The sequence below is a fragment of the Heptranchias perlo genome, chromosome 24 (genome assembly GCF_035084215.1).
Source record: "Heptranchias perlo isolate sHepPer1 chromosome 24, sHepPer1.hap1, whole genome shotgun sequence".
NCBI lineage: Eukaryota > Metazoa > Chordata > Chondrichthyes > Hexanchiformes > Hexanchidae > Heptranchias > Heptranchias perlo.
This window is the reverse complement of record NC_090348.1, coordinates 28251262-28270396: the sequence shown is the minus strand read 5'-3', so window position 1 is coordinate 28270396 and position 19135 is coordinate 28251262. Positions and strand designations below refer to the sequence as shown.

General features: G+C 43.6%; 1 protein-coding gene across 1 annotated transcript in view; it reads left to right on the top strand.

Moving 5' to 3' along the window:
- The first annotated feature begins 1029 nt into the window (after nt 1-1029).
- LOC137341643 (guanine nucleotide-binding protein G(i) subunit alpha-1) overlaps nt 1030-19135 on the top strand; it is a 208946-nt gene continuing 190840 nt past the window's right edge. The window contains exon 1 of the mRNA XM_068004967.1: nt 1030-1049. The gene's annotated coding sequence lies outside the window, so the exon portion shown is untranslated. The remainder of the gene's footprint in view (nt 1050-19135) is intronic.

Sequence of the window (19135 nt, the reverse complement as noted above, 5' to 3'; positions counted from 1 at the left end):
AGAATGTGTGCTAAATATAATCAGGGAGGCATATCAATTATTTCAACACTCTGCTCTCATTCTCGTACACTGACAAATCCTTCATATCTACAATAATAATCCATTTTCACAAAAGATGTTGATGTGTTTTTAAATTTGTCAGATTTTCAGTCATGTTTCAAAACGAATATGAAAATATAATTAAAAATTGTTTCCACCCGCAAGATGAACAATTTGCAATTGATCTTACAACGTGCAACCAGAGATTGGCATAAGTTTAAGTTCTTAATCTGTTCTGACCTCAATCAGTTTATACTAAAATTCTTGTTTTGTTTGGTATGAGCTTGCACTTCAACTTCAGCACTTGTTTGTCCAATATATTCATAATATTGTTAGCAGTTAAATGAAGTATATCTCTAATGGAGTTTCATTTGAAGTTTTCTCAGACAGATGGCAAAGTAGTACAAAGTAAGAAGTCAGTTCGTACATTTTTTGCCACAGGGACATTGCAACGATTTTTTACGAAATCTGTCGATTCACTGCTTCACTTACGGCTATGTAGCCGTGAAGGTTGTAGGACTAGAGATTTGTCTTAATACCAGGCTGAATTAGTTCAGCTTCAGGGATATCACCAATCCAGCTAGATGGGGTTTGAGGGTCTGTTGGCCTGAAATTGCTCTATAGGGCTGAAGTAGAAGAGAGAAGCCACCTCTGGATTTGTTCTTGACCCTGCAATAACCACATTGTTTGGCCATTTGTTTTCCTGCTGATGTGTTCTGCCATCTTAGAAAATACTGGTCTGCAGCTCATTTTGGTTTTCCTTTCAGAGATTCTGCAAAATCTTACTCCTTAACACAATGGCCCGGAAATTGCTCAATAGCGCTCTCCGTTGTTAGTAGCGAAATTAAGGAACAAGTTCCGGTGTTCGTACATGCATAGTCAAACGCGGAAATCTGGAACTTGCTCCTCCTGGTTCACCGACGGTATGACAGTTTCGAATTAAAGGGATATTGCCGGTTGGAGTCAGTGGAATCAATGGGCCGGCGCCAACTTGCTCTTCTGCCCAGCTGGTAAGTAATTAATATCGCCACAAAACAGGTATGCTTAAAAATACCAGGTACTAAATTTTAACAACACAGTAAGTGTTAATGACTGTCATAAAACTAAAAATTAACTTTTAAAAATATGGAGTCTCATTACTCCTTATTTTAATTGTTTTTGGTCATTAAAAAAAATTTCCTTTTGCCTTTTGTCTCTTTTATTTCATTTGATTATTTCTTACCCTCTTTTTTTGATATCTACAACTGTTTTTATAAATGATTTTAGTGTTGTACCTTTTACTTCCTGGATTTTACGTTCCAGCTTGCAGAAACTGTTCACAGCTTGTCCAAAATGCTGCAATCTGATTAGTCGAGGGGAGAAAGTGATCCTCTTGCTTCTCCCATGGGTCCTAGCTTCATTGGTGCTAACGCTGGGCTCTTCTCCACTTCCTATTATAGGAAGTACCCGCAGTAAAGACCGCAGCAAGTTAGTGGGTTAGTATAAATCTATGGAGCGGCAAGCACTGTTCGTTTGCCGCTCCGAGCAACTTCTGGGCCAATGTTGTTGTTTGTTTTGTGAGGAGAGAGATCTCTTTCTATCATCTTATTTAATGTGACTCATTGATGATCTTATTACTGCATTCACCTTGGTTACATTGGATTCTGTGCCACTGTCATACTGGCATTGTTCATTGTATATTCTTCTGTAAAATCTTGAAAAAATAGAAATAAAAAAAGAGTGGGAAGTAAGCAGTACAAAGCTAAATCCAGATCAATGTCCTGCAGGAGGTATCTTATTCACATTTAAAGGTAGGATTTTATCAGTGAAAGGTTAAGTTTACACCGTGCTATCACATTTCTGTCACCATAGCAAGGTTTCAGTGCAGGCTGCTTCTAGCTCTTGGAGGAACTGTCTCTTCACAATGCTTCCCAAAATGATAACATAGTCTCTTTAAACGTAACATCCAGGGTTGACTCTTTTGCTAAGAACTAAAAGTGCTATTACAAATTTGCATTTTATAAATTAGGCTGGTGATTTTTATACCATGTCCACAATACACTTGTACATTGCAACTAATTAACTTTGCAATAGATCTGTGAAGTTACAATAACCTTATTGCAAGTTTTAAACTTGATGGAATTAAAATTCCAGTTTTCTATCACAATACTTTACTGTAGTATTAGGCTGTGACAGGATATAACTGTCCACAATGTTGTTTATGCATCACCTGTAATATGAATGATTACAAATGCAAAAATCCCTGCAGATTCCTGAACAACTGGAACCATTGCTTTTATCAGCCGGTTACCTTTCATCTTTAAGAGGTGCTGTCAAGTGCAATTTTTGTTTCTTGAAATTCTATTTTAGGTCCCCCACAACCCAGCTGAGAGGGAGAGCATATAACATGTTCCCAGGGCTATCCCAATGCTACTGACTGTTAGGAAGGCAGCCTGAGGTGCTTCAACCTCCAATTTTACAACCCTTAATATGGGTTATCATAGATTCCCTTATGGCAAGGCTAAAATTGGGATCTTGCTTCATCATTAATTCTAGGTTTAAATCCAAATCCTACAACTCTATATTGTGATGTTTTGGAGTACCATACATTGTGCCACACTTCAATGCATTTACAAAGCTCCTTCACATAGTTATTTCACTTTGATATAAAATATTTTGTAAACAATATTGTAACCACACTTCTACATTTCTTTCATATTTTTCACACAAAATACCACAGCGACCATTCATTATTTTATCATGCAGTTTCAAATCATATTTTCTTGTCTTTGGTTCCCTCCAACCCTGCATGTCTTGCCTTGGGTTGAAAAAAAAGCTTAATGATAGCCCTTAGCCTTTGTTTATGCTGTTCTACGCACAACTATTGGGAGTTGCACAAAGATAGCACCACCTGATAGTCCAACACATGTGGAGAATCACATAGTTCTGCTCTGGTACAGATGTGTTGCACTACTGGCTGCCACTTGGCTACCCTTTGTGTTAGCTCTTTATTCTGTGTGCTCGTGCTGCAATGTGTTTATATTAAGAACAGATAACAGCACTACTGACTTTGGTAAAGCTAGATTGATTAAGTGTGGTTGTTTCGTTATTTCCCGAGATGGATCAGGTCAATACCATAGTTAGCTTGTCACAGTCTGTAAATTCCAAAAGTTTATGGTTTGCAATTTACAATTCTTGTGAGAATTTATTGGCTGCATTTAGAAAATTTGAAAAACAAATGGAACATAATTCAGTCCATTCAAATTCATGAGTATTTGTATTATATGGAGCAGGTTTGCTAGCGCACAGTTGCAAGGTTCAGTTCTCGCAGAAATGGATTAAATTGGAATCTGACCTTGTAAAAATGAGATGTGACATTGTTCCCACACACACTTTGAGGCATTTGATAACACCTTGGTATTAAGTTAAAAATCATTTTAAAATTTCTATTGTACTTTATAATTTAATATATTCACTCTTATAACAAAATATTTTTTGGCATACACAATGGGACAGAAAAAAGTCCCCAAAGCTGATTGAAATTGTGTTGGAAATTTCCAGTCCATTTATTCTGTAAAGATAAATCTGTGCAAGATATTTCTTTATAACATCAAATAAAAATTGTTGAGTTGATGAAAATTTTCCAAACTCTACTCATAAGAGAACTTTATCCAATTAGTTAGGAATTAAAAATAAATGTTCAGTAAAGCTGCACAATAACCACAGCACACCATCAAAATAAGAGCTTTTGTATAAACACAAGGTGATGGGAAGCAGTTAATTTACTGCACAGTGCTATTACACTCAGTTGCCTCAGGCAATGATTTTTATTATAGTGCTGTGTATTAGAACAAACTCACCTATTATCATCTGTGATAAGTATTGGGCTGGATTTTGCTGTAAAAATAACAGTGAGGCTAACAGTGCTCACTGTTATTTATGTGCAAATTGAATAGTAACTTCCTGTGACCGCACATGTGCAGTTAAACACGGAAATCTGGAAGTTGCGGTTCAAGTTCGATGCTCCTCCAAAAGCTGCGTGAAAACGACATATCGCCATCTGACTCCCCATTGAATGGCGTGAAGTTCCTGTACTTACCTCATAGATACGGACTAAACTCAATAAAAATAGTTAGTCCATTCCAATGTAGGTACCCTTTTAACGGAATTGTAAGTCTTAATTACGACCAAACAATCTCTCTGGCACTGAAAAATAACTTTTACAATTGTGGAGTATAATTCCTTCAGATTTTAAATATTGTTGGATATTTTTTTAAAAAGTAAATACCTTTTTTTCTCTTTTATCTCTGTCTCTTAATTCACTCTTTCTTGCCCTCTCTTTATTTTGCTTACTGTACCTGATTTGACATTGAATTCACTATTCTAACTTACACTTCCTGGTTCAGTCTGCACTGCTCATTAAACATGCTTCAACCTAATTGGTTAAGGAGATACATAGATGCTTGCCCTGTTTGCACAGGTCCCAGATGCCCTGTAGAGGGCGCCGCGCTGAATGGATCTCTAACTTACACGAACTTGCCGTGCAAAACCCCATAGAAAGTCTGTGGGCAAGTGCAAGTCTGATGAATGGCTGGCACCGTTCGTTTGCTGCTCAGGGCAAATTCCAGCCCAATGTGATCTCTCTCACTACCCAAGTCAACAAAGATTTATTAATCTAAGTCATGTGAATAGAGGAAATGCTGCTATAGAATTTGGAGAATTAAAGCTTAATGAGCAACATTCTAGCTGCAACCTATTCCTGATATCACCACTTTAATTACCCCCCCAAGGGAGCCCCCTTGCCCATAATAAATTGGATTTGACTGTGTCTGTGTGGCTGGAGATAAAACCTTGTGACAGCAACATACCAAAGCAGTGCCAAATGTAGACCTCTGGATAGTGTGTTAATCATTGATCTACTACAATCAGGACAAGATGATAAATTAATACATCATTTGCATTCTCATGCTTACTCTTCATCCTTTGATTGTAACGAAGAATTGACATTTTCATTTAACCTAAATCACTGAGCACCTCTTCTGTATCATGCTGATATGTCAGACCATATTAGATGTTTCAGAAATTATACTTAGAATACCATCAGTTATGATTTTATGTCCACTAAAATTTTGCAATGATATATTACATAACTTTGTATATAGTTACCTGATAACCATATTATTAATAATAGTATTTAGTAGTATACTGTTATTCGCTTTCTTCAGTTAGAGATGAGAACTGCTCTATCAACATAGATGCAGCAGGAGTACTGTGACATAGTCTTGTTTAATAATAAAAATACTGCCATGACTTTCGTATCCCTTTGAATATAGTGAGCATGAATGACACAAATGCTTGCACTAGTGCTCTTTCAACAGATACTGTGCCCAGTGGTGTTGCAGACAATTATATAGGACTCTATGGAGCATATTTGACAGGATTCCAACCTGCTGGGTAGTTATGAATGTGTGGACATTCTCCCTTTGCTTAGGTTACCAAACCCATTGTCATTAATTTAACACAAGTGGGAGCCCTGCCAAGTATCTGACACAGAACTCTGACATATGCTATACACGTCTTCGAGCTTGAGCATGACCTTTGCTCAGATTCCAACCTGTGAACAAGGATTAGTACAACTGATTTACTAATATTGAACACAATCAATGGATAATTATTTTTCTGTGCTAATTAATTAATGATATTGTGCGGGATGTCTGAGATGAATGGTGTCTGGGTGATTTTTCTTTGCTGAAGCATACCTGTACAGGTTAGTTCTTCAAGACACAAAAAGGTAACTGAGTTAGTGGAAGACCACTCCGGAAATGAAAATCTGTGTATGATAAAAATTCAAAAATAGTGTGCTCAAAGCACTCTCAGTATTTGAATGCCTGTTATAAGCTATTAAATTGCTCTTTTACAATCTATGGACACCTTAACTTATTTAATCACCATAGAATCTCAAGTTCCAGAGAAAAAAAAGCAAAAAAAAAAGCACTGCGTAGGCAAAGTTTCTGCAAGCTGCAGTCTGGAAATCAAAAATAGCTTCCACCATGAGTACCTGCCTCAGGGATCCTGTTATTTATATTGCCGCATATAGTGGCAGTATTCTCAAGGTTGGATTTGGGGTGGAAGTTGGACGAAACGGTGTGGGAATGTTGGCCACACCTACTCACTCCCATGTACTTGAGGTGGGGCAGGCTCTCGACGTGTAATACTGCAGACTGTCAGATTTCCAGGTGGAGAATTTTGTTGCAACTTCTATGGGGTGGTAGTGTGGCCATACTGCCTCATTTTACTGGTTTTAGTGCCTCAACTGCACCCAAAAATGGGTGGTAAAAAGAAGGAAAATCTTGTCCATTATGTCCAAAATAAGCATTTAAACAAAATTTTAAAAATCAACCGTACATATTTCACAATAACATGATTAACTTTATCCACTGAATTATCTGTTGTACCTTTTAGTGCTTTCAGGAAAGTTGTAGTTTGAAGGTCTTAGTGGCTCCAAAAGGATAGTTTTGGAGTTTATGGTCCCGATATTAGAGTGGAGGCAGGATGGCAACGGCGGTGGGGGGGGGGGGGGAGGTGTGATTGGGTGCTTGGGTACCCCGACCAATAGAAAATGTCCTTTCCCCACGTGATCGCGGGTCAGTTGGTGCCACTTAATGTGGCTTCCAGGTTTGCCGTCCGAAAGCTGCGCAGCGGGCGGACTGCGCACCCGCATCACAGGCTGTCAGCTGGAGGAGCTCTAGTTAAAGGGGCAGTCCTCCAATGGTTTCTCCTGGAGCAAACACCCACACACCATAATGGAGCAGCACAGGGGCAAGGCTGCTCCAAGATTCAACAATGCCTCACTCTAGATGCTACTGGATGGGGTGAGGAGGAGGAGAGATGTGTTCTACCCGGTGGATGGGAGGAAGTGGCCTGCCTCTGCCACCAAGAAGGCCTGGCTCGAGATGGCAGAGGAGGTCACCAGCAGCAGCAACATATCCCGGACCTGGGTCCAGTGCAGGAAGCACTTCAATGACCTAACTAGGTCAGCCAAAGTGAGTACACTTACTCATTCTCCTACATTCCGTCTTCCACATCACCGCCCCCACCCCCCAACTCATTCTGCACTGCTAACACTACTCCATCACATCACTCCTCACACCCACTTAAGGCTCATCCTCAACTTACCTGCACATCCTCAGCACTTCCTCACCTCCCCATTAGTCACCCCACCACTACCACTCAACTCAAACCTCACACAATGTCATGGTTCTGTCTCATACTCACCCTCTGATGCATCTCTTTCACGGTCATTTGCACCCAAACCAATGCATTCATCGGTTGGCCACGTCACCATCACTCACTCACACGTCTGTACTTTCTCCCCTTATAGGAGAAGAGAGCTCAGAATGCATGGGAGAGGGTGAGGACCGGAGGGGGGCTGCAACAAATCATCGTCCTCACAGATGCCGAGCAGGAGGCGCTGGAGCTCAGCCGAACCCTCGAGTGCCTGTCCGTCAGAGACTGGCACCTGACAAACGTCTGGTGACAGAACTTTAACATTCAGCACACACAATATGAATTGATGTTAACATGCCTTGCCATCGTCAGCACCTCAGTATACTCATCGCAACATGACACATCTGTGATGATGCTTAATATTGCCTTCTGTTCTCTTATAGGGCCTTCAGCGACTGCTGTGACGGCAGAGGGCTATTCCTTAGAGGGAGCACCGTCACATCTGAGCGAGCCATCCACCAGCACAGATACTCACACCTCAGTGGGTCCTAGTCCTCAGTTAGTTGGGTTGACACCTGGTGAGTTACCACACACGTGAGCATGAGCAGACACTGGTGGCAGGGGCAGCTGCGGAGAGTCCGCATCGGTGGGAGCACTCCTATTCTGGCTCTGCTCAGCTGGACACAGATGCTGAACCCTGGGGGCCATCCTTTAAAAGGAGAATGATCGAGGGACAGCAGCACATTTGCGAGGTGCTGGAACAGGTGCCACGTACACTCTCTACAATAGCGCAGAGGATGGAGGAGTCCAACTCCTGCATGAGTGGAATGGTGGCACAGGTACGGGAGGGAATCTCTGAGATACTGTCATATGGACATGAGCAACTCTCTGAGATACTGTCGCAGGTAAGTACGGGAATGTCTGCGATGGAGAGAAGGCTAATCTCCATTGAGCTTCAAGCACGGCTCACAGATGAGTCCGTTCAGGCCCTGACAACGGCCATTCGGACTCACAGAGAATAACTTTTTGCCGCCTTAAACAGGCAGGCGGATACACTAGCACTGGCCTTACAAGGCTTCACACATGTCCTCCAAACTGTTGTCCAGCAGCGTGATGTGGGCCTGGCCCAGGGAAGGATGATGGCAAAAGGGGACATGGAAGTGGGGATGCCACTCAAAACGCTCCCACATCTCACTCATTGCCCCCCTCTCAACCAGTACCCACAATGCTGCCTCCTCTCCAGGTGGCCGAGTCTGCCCCTGCACAGGTGCAGGTAGAGCAGTCTTTGGAGGGGCCCTCACGGGCACCAAAACCCAGAGGGCATAGGCCCAAAGCATCTAATCGGTCAGGGCATGAACAAAAGCAACCTGCCACTATCTCTGCTGCAGCCACAGGGGATGCACCATGTAGAAGTAGTCGGAAGAGAAAGGTGAAGGTTTTGTAATCACGAAGGGGATGCACAAGGGTGGTTGACGTTTGGTCATGTTTTTTATTTATATTAGCTTTTTGTTTAACTCACATCAAATATTATAATTGTCACCACTACTGTCACGTCTTGGCCATTCTTGACTGGCTTTTCTAATAGGGCCCTTTCATGAGGTTCACCATGAACGGCGACACTAGATGCCACCCATTGGGTTACTTTACAGTGGGTGTATACGTAGTTGCAGGGCTGTTTTGTGCAGGGAGGGCTGGAGGGGGATGCTGGTGTGGGCGCTGCTCTATCCAGGTGGTGTGAGGACTGGATTCTTCACATGTTCTGATGTTAGGAGAACCGTTCACATATCAGTGACTCCCTGGCCTCACGAGCAGCCAGGTAAGCTGCTGCTCTGCCCATGGGTTGCTCCTGCTCCTGCTCCTCCTCCTCCTCCTCCTCACTGTGGGTGGCAGATGTGGATGGGGCCTCCTTACGCGGTACCCATCTCTGTTGTGCCATGCACTACTATAATGCGTCCCACTCTGTCTGGTACGTATTGAAGCGCTCCCTCAGAATGATCAAGGCACCTAAATCGCATCTTGAGCAGCCCTATAGCATGCTCAACTGTAGACCTGGTGGCGATGTGGCTGTTGTATATCGACGCTGTTGCTCAGTGATGGGATTCCTCAGAGATGTCATGAGGCTCGTGTGTAGGGGGTATCCCTTGTCCCCGAGGAGCCAGCCCTTAAGGGTGTTCCGTGCATGGAAAAGGGGTGGGATGTTGGATTCCCTGAGGATGAAGGAATCGTGCGATCGATTGCACCCTGCACCAGTGGGAAGCCAGCCACAGGGTGAAATCCCACTGCCCTCTCCATCTGGCTGAGGTGGTCCATGGGGAAGTTGACATACTGCGAGACCCTGCGAAACAAGCTGCCGATGACTTGCCTTATGCACTTGTGTGCAGACGACTGAGCCACCCCGGCAATGTCCCCATTGGCACCCTGGAATGGTCCGGAGGTGAAGAAGTTGAGGGCAGTGGTGACTTTGACAGCGACAGGTAAGGAGAGCAGCTCGGCATGAAGGAGGCTGCAGATGTCTGCGACCAGCTGGCGACTGAGTCTGAGCCTCCGTATGCACTGGTCCTCAGAGAGGTCCCGGAAACTGAGCCTCGGTCTGTAGACCCTCTGACGATGATAGTGCCTCCTGCGACGTTGCTCCCTCTGTTGTTGCCCTCTGTGCTGTTGTGCAGGTGCCTGTGGAGTAGCACTGCGTTGTGGAGCTCCAAGTAGCGGAGGTGGACGGTGAGGCTGGTGACGTTCCTCGTCCTCAAATGTAGTGGTGAATGCTGACATGGCGCCCCCCATCCTGACGGTGTGAGTTTGAGGGGGTCCACAATGTAGTTAAATATGTTTGAACAGAAGAATTTTGAGTGGAAAGTAAGAATTTTCAGTGAAAACAGAAAGATCTTGCAGCCAAAACTTTGTCTGAAAGAACTGAGTGCCCTGCTGCAATAAGTGACCTTTTCTCCCCATCTGTCAAATAAGCATTTGAATGTCTCACTGGCTGCTGGCTGAAACACGTCTGTTGCAACATGGAGTGCTTCCCATAGCACAGGATACTTCAAAATCGCACCCCTGCTAAAATATGGAGAAAATTAAGTAGTTCAACTGCTTAAACTATCTCAACAACTGTGTAAACTATCATCCCTGGCTGTTTCTTTTGGCAAGTAGAGTTCTTGCCCCTCAGGGGTATAAACCGATTCTGTGTCACGTTAAATGTTTCTTTAGACATTTCCCACTGATCATCAGTTGTTTTACCCATTAACAGATTTGCCCAGTTTACTGTGGACAGTCTCTGTCTCATCCCATTGAAGTCGGCCTTACCCAAGTCTAGAATCTTAGCAGCTGATTCACTTTTTTCCCTTTCAAACACTACATTGAACTTGATCATGTTATGATCACCATTGGATAGATGTTCGCATACAGTTAAGCCGATGACTAAATCTGGTTCATTACTCATTACTAAATCTAGTATGGCTTGCCCCCTTGTTGCCTCTAGGACATACTGCTGTAGAAAACTATCCTGGACACACTCAAGAATTCACTACCTTTCTGACAGTTGCTAGTCTGCTTTTCCCAATCTATGTGAAGGTTTAAAGTCCCCCATTAAGACCACTATGCCTTTGTTACACGCTTGTCTAATCTCTGCATTTATACAATCTAGCACTTCAGACCTGCTGCCAGGGGTCCTATACACAACTCCCACTATAGTCTTAGATCCTTTCCTATTTCTCAATTCAACCCATAAGGTCTCTGTTGGCTGCTTACCTCTCGTTATATCCTCCTTTATCATTGAAGTGATTTCATCTCTAATCATTAATACTACTCCTTCCCCTCTTCCATTTTCCCTATCTCTCCTGTAGACCTTATAACCCGATATATTTAGTTCCCAATCCTGACCATCCTGCAGCCATGTCTCAGTAATAGCTATCATGTCATACCCTCCAATTTGAATTTGAACCTGTAGTTCATTTAATTTATTCCTTATACTCCGTGCATTTGTATATAGAACTCTTAGTTGGGCCACACACCCTAGTCTGACCTTCAGCTTTGATGCTGGGTTAATCGCCTTACGCCTTCTAGTTTTCACTTTATCTGTAGTGTCTAAAGTACACTTTCTTTCCGCTGCTCTACGCTTTTCCCTTTCACTTGTTCTTGAACAACTTTGTGTACTATTTGTATTGTAAATTTCCCCTGGGTCTTCCCCTCGCTTGCTGCTCTCAACTTTACTCCCTTCTGACTCCCCGCTCAGGTTCCCATCCCCCTCCACTCTAGTTTAAACCTTCCCCAACAGCACTAGCAAACACCCCTGCGAGGAAATTGGTCCCGGTCCTGCTCGGGTGTAACCCGTCACGCTTGTACAGGTCCCACCTTCCCCAGAACCGGTCCCAGTGTCCCAGGAATCTAAACCCTCCCTCCTACACCATCCCTGCAGCCACGCATTCATCCTGTCTATTCTCCTGTTCCTATACTCACTAGCACGTGGCACCGGTAGTAATCCTGAGATCACTACCTTTGAAGTCCTGCTTTTTAATTTATCTCCTAACTCCTTAAATTCACCTTGCAGGACCTCATCCCTTTTTTTACCTATGTCATTGGTACCGATATGGACCACGACTACTGGCTGTTCACCCTCCCCCTCCAGAATGTCCTGCAGCAACATCTTTGACCCTAGCACCAGGGCGGCAACATACCATCCTGGAGTCACGTTTGCGGCCACAGAAACGCCTATCTGTTCCCCTTACAATTGAATCCCCTATCACTATAGCCCTGCCACTCTTCTTCCTCCCCTCCTGTGCAGCAGAGCCACCCTTGGTGCCACGAACTTGGCTCTTGCTGCTTTCCCCTGATAAGCCATCTCCCCAACAGTGTCCAAAGCGATATATCTGTTTGTGAGGGAGATGGCCCCAGGATTACTCCTGCTCTACCTGCCTAGTCCTTTTACTCTGCCTGGCGGTCATCCATTTCCTTTCTGCCTGCGTAATCTTTACCTGCAGTGTGACCACCTCACTGAACGTGCTATCCACGATAGTCTCAGCATCACGGATACTCCACAGCGAATCTATCCGCAGCTCCAGCTCCGAAATGCGGTTAGCCAGTAGCTGCAGCTGGACAAACTTCCTGCACACACGGTCGCCAGGGACACTGGTAGCGTCCATGACTTCCCACATAGTACAGGAGGAGCATATCACGGGTGCGAGCTCTGCTGCCATGACTTGCCTTAGATTTACACCGCGTTCACCTCTCAGACTCTTCTCCTGCTCTCGGACTCTCCTTTTATACTGTGCTCACCTCTCGGACTTTCCTGCCTCACCGGTGACGTCGCACAGTAGTTTTCTCTTGTTGCAGGTCTGCTGCTGCTTTTACTCCCCACTCTCAGTCTTCTGCTGCTCAGGTCCGCCGCCGCTCTGCGGAAAAAGTTAGGAAAAGTAAGGCAAAGCAGCACCTCCTTCCCCCACTTCACCGAACTCCCACACTCACCAAACTCTCAGCTGTCTCACTCTGTGCTCGCAGCACTCAGTGCCAGTTGTACTAACAGGCCCCTGTATTTCTACGGTTTGTGACTCAGATGAGTCAGGCCTGCTCCACCTTCAGGAACCAGTTTAATCTAGCTAACCAATTAACGACTTAGATGAAAGCATGGAAAGTCTCATATCTAAGTTTGCCGATGACATAAAGATTGGTGGCATTGTAAGCAGTGTAGATGAAAACATAAAATTACAAAGCGATATTGATAGATTAGGTGAATGGGCAAAACTGTGGTAAATGGAATTCAATGTAGACAAATGTGAGGTCATTCACTTTGGATCAAAAAAGGATAGAACAGGGTACTTTCTAAATGGTAAAAAGTTAAAAACAGTGGATGTCCAAAGGAACCTAGGGGTACAGGTACATAGATCATTGAAGTGTCATGATCAAGAAGGCTAATGGAATGCTGGCCTTTATATCTAGAAGACTAGAGTACAAGAGGGCAGAAGTTATGCTGCAGCTATACAAAACCCTGGTTAGACCGCATGTGGAGTACTGTGAGCAGTTCTGGGCACCGCACCTTCAGAAGGACATATTGGCCTTGGAGGGAGTGCAGCGTAGGTTTACTTCAAGGGTTAAGTCATGAGGAGAGATTACACAAATTGGGGTTGTATTCTCTAGAGTTTAGAAGGTTAAGGGGTGATCTGATCGAAGTTTATAAGATATTCAGGGGAACGGATAGGGTGGATAGAGAGAAACTATTTCCGCTGGTTGGGGATTTTAGGAGTAGGGGGCACAGTCTAAAAATTAGAGCCAGACCTTTCAGGAGCGAGATTAGAAAACATTTCTACACACAAAGGGTGGTAGAAGTTTGGAAATCTCTTCCGCAAATGGCAATTGATAATAGCTCAATTGCTAAATTTAAATGTGAGATAGATAGCTTTTTGGCAACCAAAGGTATTAAGGGATATGGGCCAAAGGCAGGTATATGGAGTTAGATCACAGATCAGCCATGACCTTATCAAATGGCGGAGCAGGCTCGAGGGGCTGAATGGCCTACTCCTGTTCCTATATTCCTATGTTCCTATCCCGCTAACTTTAATTGCCATTGGGACTTCTGCATTCGGGAGGCGCGCACGCAACCAGATGTGTCAGTGGGGAACTCGGAAGTCTGCGGGTTGGAGCCGGGCTCCGAACCCGAATGGGATTTCCTCGATTTTCGGAGCCCCCCAGCCCCCAACACATCTGCAATTTCCTGGGAAAATCGAGCCCTATTTGTTTGCCAGACCGATGACTCTGAGCTGAATTTTAATTGTGCAGTCTGAACATGTTCAATGCACCTAACTTGCCAGGATGTATAAGTACTGTTCAGTTCGATGGCCACAGCAATTTAAGTGCAAGATATGGCTTTGAGCATTCCTAATGCATTTTGATGACGGGTTACTTGTAAGCTGCAGCTATTGCAGATGCATGAGAAAATGAATTTTAGGAGACACCTGTGGCTAGCATCTCCCCTCCTAATTTCCTGTATTCCAATGCTACTCCTGTATGCCTGCCCAAGAGTTACAAGACTTCCTCCTCATAGGGTGAGAAGCTGGAGGCTGGGGGTTCCCCATCTATGGCTGTTTTGTAGCATTAGTTGTCGGCCCCTTCCTCCTTTCAAATAAAGTACATCGTGTGAAGGCTCTATACTTGCCATCATGCAGAATGAAACCAGGAGTCAGTAAAGGAGTGATAATAGGTGCAGGAAATTAGCAAATATTGATCTTGTGAGGTTTTTATTACTTGCCTTCATGCTAGACTATGAGTGAAAGAAAGGGAGTATGAAGGATATCATGTTACTTCATTCACATTTCTGGTAAGTTGTTTTTTTTTATTCGTTCATGGGATGTGGGCATCACTGGCGAGGCCAGCATATATTGCCCATCCCTAAAAATAAGTTGTGGATGGTATTCAACATAGTGAGGGCAGTATTGTATTGTGACAAAGTGTGACTGTTTCTTCTCAACTTGGCTATGTCCCCACACTGTGCCTGGACCATTCCTTTGGTGGGCCTTCTTGCCTAGGTCACAAATAATGCCCCTTTCCTTTCTCTTACAGAATCATAGAATGATACAGCCATTCGGCCCATTGTGCCTGTGCCAGCTCTTTGGTAGATCTATCCAATTAGTCCCACTCCCCTGCTCTTTCCCCAAAGTCCTGTAAATGTTTTCCCTTCAAGCATTTGAAGGGAATGCTTCCAATATCTTTTTGAAAGTTACGACTGAATCTGCTTCCACCATCTTTTCAGGCAGTGCATTCCAGATCACAACAACTCGCTGCATAAATGTTTTTTTCCTCATGTCGCCTCTGGTTCTTTTGCCAATCACCTTAAATCTGTGTCCTCTGGTTACTGACCCTTCTGCCACTGGAAACAGTTTCTCCTTATTTACTCTATCAAAACCGTTCATGATTTTGAACACACCTTTCTATCAAATCTCCTCTTAACCTTCTCTGCTCTAAGGAGAACAACCCCAGTTTCTCCAGTCTCTCCACATAACTGAAGTCCCTCATCCCTGGTACCATTTGTGGTCCAATAAAATCTCTAAGGAGGAGTCTGAAAACTTGGGGGGAGAAATTGGATAAGGGACGTTTTTGGGTGCAGGTAGCATGATGTGCTATCACCCCATGCACAACGACCCCTGCGCAGGCAGGACACAAGCTTCTGCTGGCCTGAGGACTCACCTGCAATCAGCGTTCCATTCCATGCCTTGCACGTGGAATCAATGCAATTTGCACTTTCCACCACCAGGGGGAGCTCAATCTCTTAAAGGGAGGATGTTTCTTAGAAATCTCTCAAAGGTAGCTGGTACCTGTTATTTGCTGAAAATAACAGTCTACTGTCTGCACTAAGTCTGAACGGAGATCAGACATCGCACACATAAAACACAGATGCAGGTCCCATCCCTATGTTTACACAATGATGAGTTATGTTAAAATATTGAATAAAGGTTACGCACTACTAAATCCCACATCCTCCAATCTGTATGCCAAACCTCACTAATCTGCCGATCTGAGTTGGTACCAGGTCTGCGAGAGTGCATGCACCAAGGTTCTCTGCTGATGCACTGTCTGGTGGACAGAAGAAAGGACATCCAATATCCGCAGAGGGGTTGGTGGGTGGGGGTGGGGGGGAAGAGGCCTTCCAGACATAAATCCAAAAGGGAGTGGGAGGTAGCGGGGGGCGAAGTCAGTGCCAGGCGCACAGCATCATGAACATGGATGCAGTGCAGGAAGAAGTTCAATGCTTTGATATGAATGGTCAAGGTGAGTGAGGTCAACTGTCAAGTGAAGCCTCCTACCAACTGCACCACGCACTACACCCCCATCACCACCATACCAACAAACTCTTTCCATCAGGACTCAACTCTTCCAACCAGTTGCTTCCTCTCACCCTTACACATAACCGCTGTTGCAAGCCGCCCACCCACAACTCACAGGCCACACACACTGGCAGCTATTCAACCATGACAGGCACATCACCCAGACACATGTCCCACTTTCTTGCAGGAGAAGGTGGTGCATATCAGGAGGCAGCAAGTGGCAGTGGCATTTAGCACCTCGAGCCTGTTCCGCCATTCAATTAGATCATAGTGGACCTGTGACCTAACTCCATATATCCGTCTTAGCCCCAAATCCCTTAATACCCTTGGTTCAAAGAAATCTATCAATCTCAGATTTAATATTCACAAGCGAGCTAGCATCAACTGGAGTCTGCAGAAGAGCATTCTAAATGTCTCCCACCCTTTGCATGTAGAAGCATTTCCTAACTTCACTCCTGCATGTCCGTACTCTAAATGTTAAGCTATGTCCCCTAGTCCTGGTATTCAAGTCCAGGACACCTCCAAAAACAGTTGTAAATGTCTCAATAGCCAGAAGCAATAATCCAGCCACTAACCTGTAAATCCTGCATGGTCCCGTTAAATAGCACTGGTGGGGAGTCCTCCAGGCACTCTAAGACACGTTCAGATGGTCGGGGTTAAGACTGTGCGTTGAGTTGAGCGTTAAGTCCCAAAGTAGTGTCTATCACTTTAAATTAGCGTTGCACACTGATTGAAGCCATTTTCTCCCTACTTTACATGATTTCAGCGTTCGTTATCTGCATCTGCGCTAACTCCTATACCAAGATGGCGTCTGGTGCACGTCACGCTGGAAACACGCTAAAACAACGGGCGCTACACGGTCCAATTTAGCGCCCTTGGTCTCTGGGCTCTGGGCTTTGCCGCAGCACCTGCACACACAAATCTTGCAGGTACTCTTTGGTCCTGATGTTATATCGGTGGCTGCTCTTTTTAGTTGCTGCAGCCAGATTTGGTTAGTACAGATTTGGTACTAAGACCGATGTATCTAATAACCATAATGCCAAATAATATTAGCACATCTATTGTTTGTATATGTAACCTCGCTTTAGCATTTTTGCTGCAACAGGACCCTATTGTTGGATGTTTAAAGACCGATGGCATTTTTCTGCAGTTTTTAATTACTCAGGTGACACTATTTTCAAAGAGGTCTCTTTTGAGTACCTTGGTAATTTGATGTTAAATCACCATATCTCATCTACACCTTGGTCAGTATGTAAGACTTTGATTAGTTGCATTTTGATTTATGTCTGGACGGGTGAATCGAGCAGAATTCTGAACCTAACTGGCCTAGTTTGGGTTAAATGGATCTTTATTCAAATTTGGCTCAAATTTAGATCACTGTGGGTTTAGGTGTACCTGTTCCTCGAGTAGTTATGGTTTCCTTTTTTTGCTGGTTGCAGCACACACAACATTAAAGTTGGTTAGTGCTAACTGTTTCTGCAAGCCACAGAGCATGTACAGTACGACCTGTAATACTGAAAGCATTACTCTTCTATAATCTATTGATTGTTTCTGTGGGAAGAGGCCCACCCGATTTTCCTCTACCAGTTGCCTGTTTTTTAGGTGAGAAAAGGGCGGGCGGCAGTTGAAAATCACCCCCATTGTCTTTCCAGAGTTTGTATAGTTACAACAAATTCTCTGTTATAAAATGTAGAGAAACAAATCTACAGATAAAGAGAAAATAACCACAACAATAATTATAGAGTTGACCCTCTCTGATAGTCAGCAGGCAATGGAGTATTGATAGCTTCAGCTTATGGGCAGTATGCTGACATCCCCAGTATGGTGCAGCTATATTTCAGGCAGCAAACTCAGCATTGGAGCTGTCAAGGTTTGCTTTGTTATAATATTTTATAACGTATTGTGTTACTGATTTTGCTATGTAGAATAAAAAGTCTGGCTACCACAAAGAACTCCCTCTACCTCCGAGCTGATGGAACCCTGTTTTGCTAGCTTGTTTCTGGCAGAGGTATAGGGAAGTTGGTTCTATTTTACACATCTTTTGGGAGTATCTAGGAATACAGCCTTTGGAGCCAATTACTTACAGAGAATGGAAACATTGCTCAGCTTCATTTGTTTTAATGTGGAGATGCCGGTGATGGACTGGGGTTGACAATTGTAAACAATTTTACAACACCAAGTTATAGTCCAGCAATTTTATTTTAAATTCACAAGCTTTCGGAGACTTCCTCCTTCCTCAGGTAAATGTTCAGGAGAAATGTTACCTGAGGAAGGAGGAAGCCTCCGAAAGCTCCGAAAGCTTGTGAATTTAAAATAAAATTGCTGGACTATAACTTGGTGTTGTAAAATTGTTTTCATTTGTTTTAGGGAAGGCAGTTGCAGAAAGATGGGAATAATTACAGGCTTTTTGGGGATAATCATTAGGTATCCTTTTTAACCAAAGTTTGGAGAGAGTGGTATGTTCTTTTTGCCTATATTATATCGATGCACAACACTAAATTGACTTCACCTCTCATTTCCACACGGTAATATATTATAGGACATAGTTCTGTCTGTTATTGGACCAAGCGCTGTCAGAAAAGATTGTGTATATGTTGAAATTAAATCAAGCACAGTTCCCTCAGCAATTGGTTCCCTTTCCTGGAGACTCATCACGGGTCTGGTGAGGGGCACACTGATTAATGTGTCACCAGGTGATCTTGCCATCTTGTACAGTTTATCCTTCTTCTGCATACCAGTTGAATTTTGCTTCTGTCCAGGTATTGAATGTAGTGTGGGAGATTTACAAGGGACCTGAAGTTCCTCCTTTAATGTAAAATGAGACAATGCCTGTTTTTCCCTGTAATTAGTGATCCATAATATGATCCTTAATACAGTGGCTATTAGATGATTTACTGACTGAAGGATTATTGGTCATGATGTAATCACTGCAATATTTTCAAATGATGATCTCTACTGGATTACACACAATCCATGATACAAACTGTAAAATGAGTGACTTTCATAATATATGACATTGGGAGAAGATTTTCTCTGTTTAATATTTCTTTCTATTTGCGTTTATGGTTACGCTACAAATAGCA